Below are 16,581 nucleotides of genomic sequence, written 5' to 3' on the forward strand. Positions count from 1 at the left end.
TAAGACGTGGATTCTCACTTTAGTCATTTACTCTCCCTTTTATCTCCAGGATAATTTTTTGTCTGTAATGCCCCCCACCCCCTTCACTATTTCTAATTTACTTGAGATAGTACTTTACTTATTTTTAGAAACATGTAAAGAGAAGGTTAGGGGATTTTTTTTTAATTGTGACCTGTATTTTATTTTTTAATTTATTTTATTTTTTAAAGATTTTATTTACTTATCTGACAGAGAGAGAGAGAGAGAGAGCACAATCAGGGGAAGCGGCAGGCAGAGGGAGAGGGAGAAGCAGGCTCCCGGCCGAGCAAGGAGCCTGATGTGGGGTTCGATCCCAAGACCCTGGGATCGTGATATGTTCTGAAGGCAGACGCTTAACAGACTGAGCCATCCAGGTGCCCCAATCGTGACCTATTTTTTAAAGGATGTTTAGAAGACAGAAGCCTAGCATGGTTAGGATTCTCTTTTATTCTTCTACTATTCTTACAAAATTTTTTAAGGAACAGCTTTATTGAGTTATAATTGATCCAAAATAAGCGATACATATTTAAAATGTATAAGCTGCTAAGCTGACATTCAGTAAACTGAACATATGTACACACTTTTATGAGTTTTGACCTGTGTATGCACCTATGAAACCACCAGCAGAATAAGGATAATGAACATGTCTATCACCCAAAAAAGTTTCCTTCTGTTCCTTGGTAATCTCTGCTTCCTGCTCTTCCTTACATTTCCTTATCCCAGGGCATCAGTGATCTACCTTCTGTTGCTATTGATTAGCTTATACCTTCTAGATTTTTATAAGTGGAATCCTATAGTATGATCTCTATTTTTGTGGGGGGTGAGGCTTACTATAATTATTTTAAGATCCATCCATATTGTAGTGTACATCAGTAGTTCATTTCTTTTTATTGCTCAGTGGTATTCCATTCCATAGTTTATTTATTCATCTATACATTCATATGTGTTTATTCGTCTACCCATTGATAGACATTTGGATCATTTCCAGTGTTTCACTATTACAAGTAAAGCTATGCACATTCATGCACAAGTCCTTGTAAGAACACATGCTTTTATTTTGCTTTGGTGAATACCTAAGAGTGGAATGGCTACACCATATGATAGTTGTATTTTAACCTTCTAAGAAGCCACTGAACTATTAGCTGATGTTGTTGTGCCATTTTACATTCCTTTCAATAGTATATGAAAATTCCAGTTGCTCTATGTCTTCAACAACACTTAGTATGTTCAATCATTTTCTTTTTATTTATTTATTTATTTTTAGGGGAGGGGAGAGAGAGGTGAGTAGGGGCAGAGGGAGAGGGAGAGAGAATCTTAAGCAGGCTCCATGCTCAGTGTGGAGTCTGAGGTAGGACTTGATCTCATGACCCTGAGTCCATGACTTGAGCTGAAAACAAGAGTCAGACACATAATTGACTGAGTCACCCAGGCGCCCCTGGTCAATCATTTTAATTTTAGACGTTCTAATAGGAGTATAGCGGTATGTCAAAGAAGCATTCAGCGTATATAAAGAACGCCTCCAAATAAACAAGCAAAAAATCAACCTAAGAGAGAAATGGGTAGACATTTGGTGAAGGTGACAAATGGTGTAACTAGAATGACTAATGAACATAGGAAAAGATGTTCACCCTTATTAGTAACAAGGGAAAAGCAAATGAAAACCACTGTGAGTTACTGATTGTCATTTTTTCATATGTGAAAACCTGCATGCCTAACATTTGTAAGTGTTGACAAAGATAAAGGAAAAATAGGATGAAACACAGCGTTGGCCCTGAGTACGAGTCTCAGTTATCATTCCCCAAGCTGGAAGTTGAGTGTTCACCTACTATTAATTTCTGTCTATTTTTTTGTACCTCCAGGCCTCCCTACTTATGTGTGAATTCAAATTGTATTTACAAAGGTTCTTGTTCTAATTCATGAAGCCTCTGCTGCTCTGTTTTAGCAAGGTTTATTAGAGCATCTCCACTGCTGTATTGTGAAATGAATAGTTAATGTGATATTTAAGAAACCACTAAATAATCCCGTGTATTCTTTCTATCCCTGTCCTTTTAAAAAGAGTACGTCAACTTCCTGCTGCTGTCTATTTCCAGGAGGCAGAAAACGGTATTAGGGAGGAGGTACAAATCAGGCTTCCAAGTATGTTCACAGTGTTTTATTAAAATAAAAAAGATATGAAGTTAAATATGACAAAATGTTACGATTTCATAAAACTGAATGCTGGGTGCATGGATGTTTGCTATTTTCTATTTCTGTCTCTTGGTATGAAATATTTTGTATTAAAATGATGTAATGTAATAGTGAAACAGGTTTCAGATAGAGATTGCTGATAGGAAAATCCTCTTATAACCAGTTTCCCTTTACCTTCATGATAAAAGAAAGGATTTGTCATATTTCTAGCAGTACTACTAGCTATTTAACACTGGAACGCAGGGAGCTGGATTGTGTTGTTCAGGCCATTTTCAAGGCAAGTTAGGGTAGGAGGGATGGTAGTATTGGAGGGAGAGAGAGCATTCCTTCTCCAGTAGCTTTACAAAGAGATTGAGGACCATTTGAATTTTCCCATTGTCAAACCATGGAAAGAATTGTTTTTAGAGCCCTCTTTATTTATGCCTTGTAACACATTTGTATCATCAAATGATTTGCTATTGATGAGGTTTAGGAACTGCCACCTCGTTAGATTACTGAGTGGTTCTGAATAGGCAGGTAGCCTCCTTTCTTAAATGCTAAGTATTTGTGTTTCTCCTACTTGGTTAGTTTTCATTATTTTCTTCCCCTGTCTCCTGGTTTAGTCCTCCCAGCCCCTTTACCCTTCAACCGGATAATTCTTTCTTATTATTTTTTTTCCCAACTGGAGAATTCTTATTTATCCTCTAGTGTCAATTCAGATGTCCACTAACCAGGAACCTTTCCTGGTGCTCATGCTGAGTCCCAGAGGCGCTGCCTCTTCTATGTGCTCATCTAAGCTCTCTTTGGGGGTGGGTTTTTATTTTTCGGAGCAGGAATCACCATTGGATTTCTGGCACATTGCAGCCATCACAATATTGAATAAGTGAGACATAATCGCTTGTTTTCAAGGAGCCATGAAGCTTGACTCCTCTCACTGGGAAACAGAAGTGTTATGGGAGCATGTAGGAGAGGCACCTCCTCTGAGATTTGGCATGTGCGCCAGGACAGGTTCCCATTTGGAGGACATCAGAGCTGACACTAGTCATTGAGAATAAGCACACAGCGCTACAGCATTAAGGAATGAAGAATGGAAGAGAAAGGAAGAAAAATGGTTAACAGAAAAAAAATCTCATGTCCACTGAGAGATGGTAGTGTGCAATCAGAAAAATTAAATTTAAGTTCTCTTTCCTCCACTTTGAAATCTTTAACAGGTCAATTAGTGCTTTAGGCCTCGGTTTTCTTCGAACTTTTAAAAAGCCAAGGCAGTAATACTTCTTTCCCCTGAGAATAAAATGAGGTAATATATGTGAAAGGTACCTTGTAAGGAGAAAATAGTAAATAAATGTGTAAATATGAAAAAAATAAAGGGAAGAAAAATTAGGACATGGCAATAAAAACAAGGAGCTTATGAAGAAATACAGTACAAAGAACAATAGTTATAGTTGATTTGTCTTTATTTTGTCTCATGAAATGAGATATGGCTTTCTACCAGACTAGCACAGCAGTCAAATGGGTGTCAATGGTAGCTTCATGTCCTCTCTGAGCGCCAGCAAATATTTTAAAAAGAAAACAATGTTCTAGACCTTGTATAGATTATAAAACTTTCCCAGGGGCCTAGGGGATTATTTCTCTGAATCTGGTGCTGGATTTCCTTTATGTTATTATTTTTAATATTTGTATTCGAATAGCATTCAAAATCATGCATTGAGGTGAAAGTTTCCCAGTAGCAATTTTCCTTATAAGAAAACATTTCTGCAGTGTATGATTTCTCTGACTGTGGTGCCTATCTTACATGATGGGCATGTTCATGGCCAAGAATTGAGAATCTTAACTTTTGAAAGAGCAGTGAAGTTGCAGCCTCTCTATTTCAGACAAACATTTGCTTTATTTTTGAAATGCTATTAGCCTAGACTTTTAGGTTTCAGGTTTCATTACAGATGAGAGTCGCTATTTTATAAATCTTCAAATTCACATTTTGTTTGTAAGACTGAGTTGGCAGAATTGTGGAATATGGCATTGAAGTAAAAAACCAACTAGTTTGGAGAATACATGTTGTTCAGTGCACTAAAGTCTATCTGTGAGAAAAGCCTTTTATTTTTTCTTTCCTTCCAGCCACGAGATTATTTTTAACCCCATTCACACAGTAGCCAATTACCCTGAAAATCCTTAAAGACACATCTTCGCCTAACCCCGGCATATCTTTGCCCTATGTATTGCCAAGGGAGCTGTCGCCGGGAGGGGTGTGTGAGCTTGTCCCCAGGTGTGTTTGCATGTATAGAACATCTGCTAAGATGCTTCTTGGGTTGGATGCTAAGCAGGGTGGGAAGGTGAGTCAAACCCAGGTCCATCTTACGAACTACAAGGGCGAGGAGGTATGTATCCTAAGAAACAGGTGCTGTGCGCTCTCCTACGGTTCACGCTGAATCTTAACAACTCCCTCAAGACTCTTGGCTGTTTCTTCTGCACTGTGAACAGAAGTGCCATGTTCTTCAGGCATTTCAGAGGATCATTTAACTCTTTTTTTGGGGGGCGGGGGTGCTAATTTCTGAAAAATTCCTTGGTAAACCTGTCCAGGTACAAACAATCTGGGTGTCATTTAGATTAATAATAGCTTTAATTATGGTAATGACAGTGCTAGAGATAATAATTAACAGTGTCAAAGTCTGCACGTGGATCTTTTTGTTGCGACCTGCATCTATGATTATAATCTCTATTTTTTGTGGAAGCTACACAGAATTGCAGTATTGTGAAGATCACACAGCCGGGAAGTGTTTGAGCCCCGGTTTTAGCCCATCAGTCTGACTTCTGAGCCCAGGTTAGAGGTTAGCTCTTTTGAAAAGATAGAAAGTAATCATTGCAATAATATTTCAGAGACTGTGAGGTCTACAAAAGCCATAATGTAAAAAAAAACAAAAACAAAAAACCTGGGCTTCTCCCTAGGCATTCCCTTGTGACTCTCCCCATACTCTGACTCCTATAGCTAGCTCAGGGTAGAGCCCTATTTGCTACATCATACGCAGTTACATTTTAAATACCAAAGATCATTTAAAACTTCAGATTCAGTCTTTCTTTACTTAGTTGATGAGCAGTAACTGCCTCAGCAGGGCTCAGAATTATCCAATGATTCTTTTTATATTTGTTTTTATGGTCTAAGCCTGCTTTCCACTTTTTTGATGTTGTTGTTATTAGTATCATCTTCCTTTGTTCTTGAAAAGCAAAATTAAAAATCAGAACACACTATTTCCTTGTGGCAATTTGTTGTTATTACAGCTGCTTTAGTGTCGGGGTTTTTTTTCCCCTGCTTCTCCAAAGCAGTTTTATTATTTTCTGCTAACATTTCAATTGCACCAGCATCCTAAGGCTGAGAGAGGTTACCAGTTCAGAAATAGAAAGAAATAAAATAATGCTTTAGACTGTTTTCATGCTTGTGGCATTTGCTGTCATTTTTAACATTTCTAAATTGTTTCCCCAATATTTTGTATCATATTTGGCTGATCGTTTCTTTCAGAGCAACTAAGGTGGGGGTTTAGGATTTCTAACGTTTTAGTTTCACTTTCTGTCCTTCAGGATTTATAGCCCTTCTTTGGCAGTCTTGCTAAACATTGGACTTTCCATTTAGAAAGCATTGACCTCATAGCACAGTTTAGATGAACTAGTCTGATGGAGAAATGGACTGTGACCCTCTGCTGTTGACTAGATATGTTGCCGTGGGCAAGTCATGTCTCTTACCTTTGTTTCAAATAAAAAAGACTTGTGATGGTCATTGAGGTGCATGTCCCAGGATCCTCTCCAAGGACCCTGGCTGATGGGAGTACAGATGGCCTCCAGCTGTCAGTTCCTTTGAGAATTGCCTCAACTGGGGGCTGCCTCCTTGCTCAAGGACATGCCTTTCCCAGGGCTGCCCACATCTAAAGACTGGTTGTGGCAGAAATATAAAGGCCCAGCATTTTGACCCACCACTCTACCTTGCCACCACGCCACCAGGCCACCATGCCACAACCCCAGTATGGGGCAGTTTTGATTGGCTAAGTTCCAGAGCTGTGATGAGGTTAAGGCTTTGTTAGGCCTGATTGCAGCTCATTGACTTCTCTTTCTGCCCCAACTTGTTGTCACCTTCTTCCTCCATAGGTGTTGATACCCCCAAAATAACCTGCTTGTCAATCCAGCCTATATATGGTCCCATCCAACTGAAACATTCTAGGGCTCTGTATTGTGAATGTTGTCCTGGTCAAGAGTAAAGTCAGTTGGTAATGGTATTGAAGATCTCATTATCTTCCATATCTTTTTCACATTTTTTTTCTATCTACCAATACTTGTTAATATAAATTAAGTGAAAGTAATTGAGAATAATAATTAGGTTTATAGTTGTTAGTTCTACTTTGTTCCTAAAATTGAATCAAATTAAAAAAGTTTAAGCATGTTACTTTAATGATTTTTAAATCAGCTTGTTCGGGCTGTCTGGTATCTGATTTGCAGAGGGTTGTCTTTTTCAGAGTACTCCTAGGAAGTGAAGTAGCAAGGTTCCTGTTGCCTTCGGCCAGTGTTGAGTTTCCTGTGCTCATTGTGGCTTGGATGTTGTCCAGGCAGGCTGCACTTATAAAAACTGGCTGGCATGGTCAACTTCTATGAGCCTTGGGATCACTAGCTATGAAATGGGGATATGAAATACGTTGCATTGTATCCACTAGGAGTGTTCAGGGGAAATACGACATCACCTAGGAATTAGGTGGAGAGAGACCTAAGAGTTTTTTTTAGATGTCTGGTAAATGGAGAAAATTTGTATTAGAGTTGACATTTTTGGCTGAAGGAACTGGTACAAGGAAACCTCTTGGGAGAAAGTTTGAGATAGCCATAATTGAACTGAGCTGGAATATTTGTAAGGAGCCTAAAAACGTCCACACTTGTGTGACAATTGGGCAGGGGCTAGGGAACAGGTTCCCTACTCTAGAGAAATAGGAAATTGAAATTGTTTAGTGTTTTATGTAAACAAAGTAAAATTATTGGGCCTTGAGGTACAGTGAAAAAAGTACTTATAATTTTAGGGATACTGTAATCAAGATGACTAATGTGCCAGGAACTGACCTATTTCTTAGCGTTTTTGCTTGCAGGTGGTTGATATACAGGCAACCTGGAAAACATTAAGATTTATGGGAGAGGGAATGTTTCTTCTCTACTTTTTTAGGTTCTTAGAAAGCTCAAATTTTTGCTTCATTTCTTTCACTTCTCCTCTGGCCTCTCTTGTAGCTCTAGCTCTGTCAAGAAATAGATAATCAGCACAAGTCTAGTTATCTAAACTCTGTTATCAACCACTCTAATTTCTTTGCACCCGCTCTACTTTCTTGATAAAGAACTAACCTTGAATTGATATCCAAATCAACTCTTTTTAAAAAATTTTTTATTGTTATGTTAATCACCATACATTACGTCATTAGTTTTTGATGTAGTGTTCCATGATTCCCAAATCAACTCTTTCTGCTTCTCCCCGGTCAGCTCACTGCACAGATATCTTTCTCAGATATTCCAGAGCCTACCATCTCACCTTTCCTTCCAGTCGGAGGATAATCTTGTCTGTTGCACTAAGAATGATCAGGTGACTAGGTGTGAACTTCATGCATATTCAGCCTCTTGGTCTCATTCTTTGATTCCCGTTCCATCATTTTCTCTAGAACCTTGGTTCCTTAATTATCAGCTTAAAATATGTTCCAGACTGTGTCATCCCAAGATGAAAGAAACAAAATAATGCCGTTATTTCCCCTTCCATCCTTCTTTGGAAACTTACCTCCCTTTCTTTTCAGCCATGCTTTATGACGTGTACCTACCTTTGCTTCTCCACCGAGGCTGTGTTCATTCTCTTTCTGTTCAGGTCACAGTTGACTTCCAAATTATAAAATCCAACAGATTGAGGAAATTTTCTGCCTAATTTTTCAAAACAGCTTTATTGAATTATAATTGGCTTCCAATGAAATAAATATTTTAAAGCATACAATTTAATAAGTTTTGACATATTTATACACACATGAAGTCATTACCACAATCAAAGTAACAGACATACCATTACACCCCAAAATTTCTTTGTGCCCTTTGTTATCTCTCCTTACCGCCTTTTCTGCCCATGCTCCCTTACCACACCATGCCTTAGGTAACTAGAGTGATCTGCTTTCTGTCACTTTAGATTAGTTTGCCTTTTCTAGATTGTTATAAACAGAATCCTACAGTATATAGTCTTTTCTTGCCTGGATTTTTTTTTCACTGAGCATAATTATTTTGAGATGCTTCCATGTTGTAGTGTGTATTAATACTTCATTCCTTTTACTGCTGAGTTGTATTATATTATATGGACAGCTTACAATATATTTATCCATCCAGGTGGATAGGCATTTGGGTTGTTTCTAGGTTTTGGCAATTACAGATAAAGCTGCTATAAATATTTGTGTTCAGGTCTTTGTATGGGCATATGTTTTTATTTCTCCTGCATAAATAGGTAGGAATGGAATGGCTGAATAGGAGTTGTATGTTTAAGTTTATAAGAAACAAACTGTTTTTCAAAGTGGTTGATCCACTTTACGTTTCTATTAGTAGTGTATAATAGTAGAAGTTGCTCCCCATCTTTGGCAATACTAGGTATGGTCAGTCATTTTAATTTCAGCCATTCTAATAAGTGTATAGTTGTATCTGATTGTGATTTTAATTTGCATTTCCTTAATGGCTAATGGTGCTGAGTAGCATATATTTATTTGCCATCCATATACCTATTCTTGGGTGTAGCAACCAAATCTTTTGCCCATTAAAATTTTTTAAATTGATTTTCAAAACTTCTTTATGTAATCTGGAGACAAGTCTTTTATCAGATATGTGATTTGCAGATATTTACCCCCATTCTGTGCCTTATCTTTTCATTCCCTTAACAGTGTCCCTCAAAGAGCAGAGGTTCTTAATTTTGATGAGATATAATTAATTCACTTTTTCTTTTATGGAGTATGTTTTTGTTATAGTGTCTAAGAAATCTTTTGTAACCCAAGGTCATAAAGATTTTTCTACTCTGTTTTCTTCTAGAAGTTTTATACTTTTCAGTTTTATTTTTAGGTTTGTGATTATTTTGAGAAAATTTATATATGCTATGAGCTACGAATTATAGTTTTTTTTGCATATGGATATCCAGTTGTTCTAGCACAGTTTGTTGAAGTGACTTACTTGCCTTTCTACCATTGTCTAAAATCAACTAACTATATATATTTGGGTCTATTTCTGGACTCTCTATTCTGTTCCATTCATCTATTATTTGTCTATCTTGATGCAATATTGCACTGTTTTCATTACAGTAGTTTCATAATAGGTCTTGAAGTCAGTTAAAGTCTTCCAACTTTGTTCTTGTTCAAAGTTGTTTTAATGAGTGATCTGCGTTTATTTGGATGTTGATGTGGTTGAGTTTTTTTAATTAAAATGAACTTTATTTATTTATTTATTTATTATGCTAACTGAACTGTGGTTGAGTTTAAATGATCATTTTGCTATTTGTTTTGTTTGTCATATTTGTTCTTGGTTCTTTCTCTCTTTTTTTTTTGTTTTTCAACTTTGCTTCCTTTGGATTAATTGTCGAGTTTTTACTATTTCATTTTATCTGCTTAGTTTGGCTTAGTAGCTATAACTTTTTGTGTTATTCTAGCAATTTCTTTATGGTTGGTAGTATATATCTTTAAGTTATCATCGTCTGTCTTCAAGTGATAATATACTACTCGTGTACAGTATAAGAACCTTGCAGCAATAGACTTTGATCTCTCCCTTTTTGGACTTCATGCTATTGGTGTTATGAATTTTACTTTTATATGTGTTATCAGCTGCTAAATACATTGTGGTTATTTTTGTTTTGAACAGTTGATTAGCTTTTAAAGATATTTAAATAATAAGAAAAAAGTCTTATATTTACCCAACTAGTTATCATGTCCAATGGTCTTTATTTTTGTGTTATTTTCATTGGGTGAAGGATTCAAGATTGACAGGTTTTTTGTTTTAGTTCTTTAAAAATATTGTTTCTGTCTCTTTTCATTTACATTGTTTCTCTTTAGAAATCTGCTGTCATTCTTGCTTTTGCCTTTGTTCTTCTGTACATAATGTGTCTTTTCTCTTTGACTGTTTTTGAAATTTTTTTGTCATTGAATTTAAGCAATTTAGTTATAATTTGTATAGGTGTAGTTTTGTTTAGATTTTTTGTGTGTGTGTGCCTGACATTGATTGAGCTGGGATTGATGGGTTTATATTTTTCATCAAATTTGAGAAATTTTGGTAAATTTTTTCTTCATATATTTTCTCTATTCATTCCTTTGGGGACTCCAACTACATCTATATTTGGCTATTTGAAACTTTTTCACAATTCATTGGTGTTCTATTCACTTTTCTTTCAGTGTTGTTTCTTTTTTTCTCCTTCTGTGTTTCCTTTTGGATAGTTTCCATTGCTGTATCTTCAAGTTTACCAGTTATTTTTTGCAATGTCTAATCTGTTAATTCCAGCCAGTGTTCCTTTCTTATTCACCCCATTCATTTGTTTCAGTTAGGGTCTTTTTTATATCTTCTGTGTCTCTACATAACATTTTTTTTCCTTTAACTTTTTCAACGTATTGAGTACTATCATGATACATATTTTAATGTCTTTTTTCTAGTACTTCTATTGTCTGTGTCATTTGTTGATGAATTGTTACTTATTTTTCTCTACTTTGTTTTTTTCTTCTTTGCATGATAATTTTTCTGTGGAATGCCAAGCAGTGTTAATTTTACCTTGTAATATTATCAGTATTTTTGTATTCGTCATAATATTCCTGGGGTTTTTTCCAGGATTACTTAGAAATACCTTAATCCTTTTGGCCCTTCTTTTTTAAGTCTTGTTAGACAGGATAGCATAGGGTTTCAGTCCACAACCAATGTAAGACCTGTTTTAGTACTGTAACTGATAACCCATTGATTATTAGGTTTTCAGCTTGGCTTTTGGGAACTGGCAATATTCTTGGTCCTTGTGAGCTCCCAACATTATTCCCTCTAATCTTTTTTGTGTTGTTTGTTCTCTGGCCTTGGGTAAGTTCAAGCACTGACAGTATTCAATTGAATACTAAAGGGTTTTTTGTGGAATTTTTTTTTTTTTTTTGGCAGATCTTCAGGGTTCTCTGTCTATACAGTCCTCTTCTCTCCTTCACTCTGTCCTACGAATTCTAGTTAACCCTGACTTGTCCAGACTCCCAGCTCTGTCTCTTCAACTTGGGAAGACTTCTGGGCTCTTTCTGTGTTCTCTGTTGGGGCAGTGTTAGGGCTTACCTCCCAGGGATCAGTGCCCTTGGTTACCTGACGTCCAATGTCTCATGTGGCATTTTTTTGTTTTAGTTTTTCACATGGAAGGGTAAAACTGGTTCATTTTCCCACATTGTCCAAACATGGAAGTCTTTCTTTTTCATTTGACACTTTGACTACTCCTTTTTTTAGATGTAGATCTTCCTCGACTTATGATGGGGTTACGTCCTGATAAACCCATTGTAAGTTGAAGATATCCTAAGTAGAATATGCATTTAATACACCTAACCTGCCAAACATCATAGTTTAGCCTAGCCTACCTTACATGTGCTCAGAACACTTACATTAGCCTGCAGTTGGGCAAAATCATCTAGCACAAAACCTACGTGATAATAAAAAAGTCTTGAGTATCTCATGTAATTTGTTGAATACTACACTGAAAGTGAAAAACAGAATGGTATACGTATAGAATGGTTGGAAGTGTATCAGTTGTTACCCTTGTGATTGCGTGGCTGACTGGGAGTAGCGGCTTGCTGCAGCACAAGAGCCTGGGAAAAGATCAAAATTCAAAATTAGAAGTGTGGTTTCTACTGAATGCGTATCACTTTCACTCCATTGTAAAGTCGAAAAATAGTAAGTAGAGGGCTATAAAATAAGAAAAAAAGAAATATACCTTTTCTTATTTTTCTTACACCTCTTATCACTTATTCTTTTTATTTTTCTTTGGCTTCTTTTTTGATGATGCTTAATGTTTGTAACAGGAATTCTTTGAAACTGGGGGCTGGGGTTTTCCTTCTCAAAGCAGAGTTTGATAGGGAGATGGCTAAAATCTTAAAGTTGCATTGTTTTAGATCTGGTTTACAAAAAGATTGCCTTATGATTTTTATTTTATTTTTTTTAGGAAAAATCAGTGAATTGTGCTTTATCTCTTGGGATATTGGAAACATACTTATTTTAAAATATCAGTTTTTTTTTATTTTTTAAAGATTTGTTTATTTCGGGGTGGGGGAAAGGGCAGAGGGAATTCTAAGCAGACTCCCTGCTGAGCACAGAGCCCACCATGGGGCTCAGTCTCAGGACCCTGAGATCATGAGGCTTGAGCCAAAACCGAGAGTCGGATACTCAACAGGCTGAGCCACCCAGGCACCCCTAAAATATCTGGTTGTTTTAGAAAATTAATCTCATCTGGAGTGAATTCATGTTTGATGGTTGGTTTTGTTGGCTGGCTTACTTAGCATTAGATTTATTCATGGACTTTGGAATTTTGGTTTGCAGGTTCCTGTTCAGTGGAGGATTTTTGCTTTTGTTTTTCTTCTTTTCTCTTTTTCCTCCCTCTTGTCCTCTCCTGATTTGCTTATTTCTCCCTTATGTGACTTTGCAGTTGGTTCCATGTAGCTCTCTCAGCCTGAAATCCAGAATGGACTTAGAAAGATCTGTCAGATGTACTAACTAGCTCTGATTTAGGGGATGGCAGATCCAACACCTATGGCTTGGATCTCTGAGCCTACAGCTCTTCAGAGCTCCTGCTCCAGGCTGTATTTGGCGAGTTTTTGTCACTCTTCTTTTACGAGCATGAAGCTTATTCCATTCCAGCATCTGACTCTAAGCTTTTAGCCTCCCTCAGATCCTGAGCCAATAGTGCATTATCCTTCTGAAGGCAGGCTCCTGGCTCCTTTCCTGAGTGTGGACCCCGAGCCCAGCAGCACTGTGCTTTCTCCTCTCTCACGGTTTTGCATTTCTGTTCTGTTTCTAGCCTATGGAAGTATTGAATGTAGATTATACCTTTTTGGTTTTTTCCTTTTGATCATACCTGTCGTTAATGTGTTGCAAAAACAAGGAGTCTGATGGTGTCATCTTGGTCTTGTAAGGCCACTTTGCATGGAAAACCAAGTTAGTGTAGTTTTTGTTGTCTGCTCCAGTGGAGGGCAGCATAGGGCTTATTGTCTGACACCTGGATTTGAATTCTGATCATGGCATTTACTGTGTAAACTTAGGTATGTAAGCTGTTGTGACCACCATTCTTTCTTCTATAAAATGAGAATAATGGTGGTTCCTGAGCAGTGTTTATGCCAGCCTTATACCAGTGTAAAGATTAGAGAAGACATGCAAGGGATTCAGCACAGCATCACAGGAAATGAACAGCACATGTTGATTACCTTAGGAATGCAATTTAGAAACGCTTATTTTTTTTCATATTTTTATAAAAAGGTGAAAGATATTTTAGATTATGGCCTGACTTTCAGTGACATTCAATTCAAAAATCACCCATTTGGCATTTAGGTTCTTTGCATACTTTTCCTTACTGAATTGTCACCAAAACTCTGTGAGTTAAGTATTCTTATTTTAAGCAAAATGGAGGCAGTGAAGGAGGGTAAGGAACTTGCTTGGCTAAAATGGTGGAGCTGGGATTTGATCCTAGATCTAGGATCGCTCTTTCCATACACTATGACCCATCTACCCATGTCTCTTTGATCAGATTTGTAGAGGGTGGGGTGTGAGCCTTCTTTCTAGAAGGTTTGTCTGTGTACTATCCTTTGGGAATGGTTAGCGAGGAAGATCGAGGACCAAAGGGCCTGTGGCTGTGGCTCACCCCAGGCCAGGTTGCTGTTAAGCTGTCCCCTCTGCTCCCTACACAGCCAGAGAACAGTCATTTATCCTTGTGCCTCTGACCCCATGCCCAGGTTTGGAAGGAGGGCACATTAAATTGTGCTATACTCCATTTTCAACCCACTGTGAGGTGGAGAGATGATAATATCATTTCCAGATCTAAGCCCTAATCAAAAGGATTCCCATGTCCCTTGTCCAGGGCAGGAGCCTGGAACAACACTTCACCACACAGGTCTTTCCACCAAGTAGAAGACTGTGATAATAGCTGTGTGATCAGTTACACTATCACTGTTGGTGATAGAAAATGCTAGTTTTCTTGTTTTCCGCTATTACTTTGGGAATATCTTAGCAGAGGGAGTCATTGTGGCTGAAATAGTGCTAATAGCTTCTGCCGTGTGCTGTGTGCTGTGGAGGTCCCACACCAGAGAATTTTATTACCCTCTTTCCCTCTCTGAGAGGGAAAAGGTAATGTTTCACATTAATTGTGTAGTTGGAATAATTTTATTCCACTTAGCAGTCTGTGGTCCTGGACTCAAGGGTATGTGGCTGTGTAGACACATAGGATTGGTGTGCTAAAGAGTCACTGTGATGGCATTGCCAGGTTTCTAAGGCCCTACATGGGGAATTCACTGTAAGTTGTGAATGACTTCATGCTGCTTGTGGGGTGGGCTTTGGAAATGGAATCAGCATTCGTATTACCACATGGCTGCCTCAAGCCTTACCTGTGCTTCCTCTCCCTCATTACTGCCAGCCATGTGGTTTCTCAGTCCAGAGGATACTTTTCTCGTTTGCCGGGGGAGAGACAGGAGGTGCAAACAGACAGCAAGGGCGAGGGACTCAGCAGGAACCTGGGGGTCTTATCCATGGTGCTCAGCTTCTGCATTGGCTACATGGGAGCTGCACAGGGAGGTCAACCTGGGTGGTCTTGTCTCAGCACCCAGCAGATACCCTGAATGTTCAGCCAGGACCTGAGCTCGGGTTTGACTCTTTTACTAACTAGTTGTGTGGCCTTGGCCCCCTTGAAAAATATTGAGCTGATGGGAGTGCAAAATGGTACAACTCCTACAGAGGACAATATTAGAACTATACAAGCATTTCCTCTTTGACCAGAAGGGTAGTTTGTTGGAGCACTGTTGCTCATAGCAGAATAATGGATATAATTCAAGTATAAGGGTCTTCTTACATAAATGTGGCAGAGCCACTTGCTGGAACACTGTGCAGGAGTAAGGAAAGGAATGAGGCGGTACATGCTGTGTGTATTCAGGTGGAGATGCCTGCAGAACATATCATTAAGTGAAAAAAAAGCATGGTCTAGAATAATGTGCAAGAATGCTGTCTTTTCTATAAGAAAGGAGGAAAAATAGACGTACATGTTGTATTTGCTTACATCTGGTGATAAGAAGGTAACCCTAGCATGGGTCCAAGAGGAGGGTCCAAGAGGAGGCGGTAGGACAGGGACAGGGATGCAGTGACACTTTAATTGATGCCCTATTTTACCCCAGTTTTATTGAGATATAACTCACATACAAGTTTTATTAGTCTAAGGGATATAACATAATGACCTTGCATGTGTATATATTATGAAATGATCACAATAAATTTAGCATCCACCACCTCACATGGTCACAAAAGTTTTGTTCCTTGTGATGTCACTGATGCTCTATTATATAGTAAAATGTATCCTCTTACAGTATTTCGATTTTGAACCCTGTGAACACAATACCTATTACATTTTTTTTTTTTTTTTTTTTTGGAGAAGGAGTGGTGAGGGGCATAGGAAGAGGGAGAGAGAGAATCCTAAGCAGGTGCCACCCCCACCTCGGGAGCCTGACTCGGGACTTGATCTCACGACCCTGAGATCATGACCTGAGCTGAAATCAAGAGTCAGATGCTTAACTGACTGAGCCACCAGGTGCCCCAAAATAATTTTTTTAAAGAAAGCCTTTAGAATAGAGAGATATTGAGAAATCTGGAAAAAAAAAATGCCTGTATGCTGCTTGTTGTATTTTCAGTTTAAAGGGCTGTGGGTCTTAATTCAATTAAACAGAAGCAGAAAAGATGGAATTGTCAGGTAACTTTGACAGTGATGGCCGAGTAATTTCCCTAGTGAGACTGTAGTCATCTAGGATGATCTTAGTTTTTCTAAGAATTTATTTTTAGCCTCCCTTTCTTTTTCTCCCCACCTTGCTTTCCTTCCTTGGATGCATGCTAAATCCTGTGCAGAAAGCGTGAGGAGCAGCCCTGTATCAGAGCGCTACATTCTATTTCTCTGCTACCAACCAATGAAAAACTTGTTGAAAAATTAATGCCCAATAGCACCTATTAATTGCATATTTGTATAGTCAATTTAAAAAATTATCTTCTTCAGTGGAGGGAAACTTCGGTAGGATATATAAAATCACTGGTACGTGTTCTAGTTTGGGCCATCAACCTTTTAAAATCTATATTCTCACACCTCTGGGAGGTGGTTCTGATAGCAAAGTCTCATCTTTAAATATAAGGGGTATGAGAGACAGA

The 16,581-nt window shown here is 38.0% G+C and overlaps 1 protein-coding gene across 8 annotated transcripts in view; it reads left to right on the forward strand.

Moving 5' to 3' along the window:
• FARS2 (phenylalanyl-tRNA synthetase 2, mitochondrial) overlaps positions 1-16,581 on the forward strand; it is a 537,047-nt gene that overhangs the window by 181,440 nt on the left and 339,026 nt on the right. The window lies entirely within an intron of this gene.

This window comes from Eumetopias jubatus, unplaced genomic scaffold (assembly GCF_037043125.1).
Source record: "Eumetopias jubatus isolate StellerSeaLion01/CBP00866 unplaced genomic scaffold, mEumJub1_p1.0 scaffold_6, whole genome shotgun sequence".
Classification (NCBI taxonomy): Eukaryota; Metazoa; Chordata; class Mammalia; order Carnivora; family Otariidae; genus Eumetopias; species Eumetopias jubatus.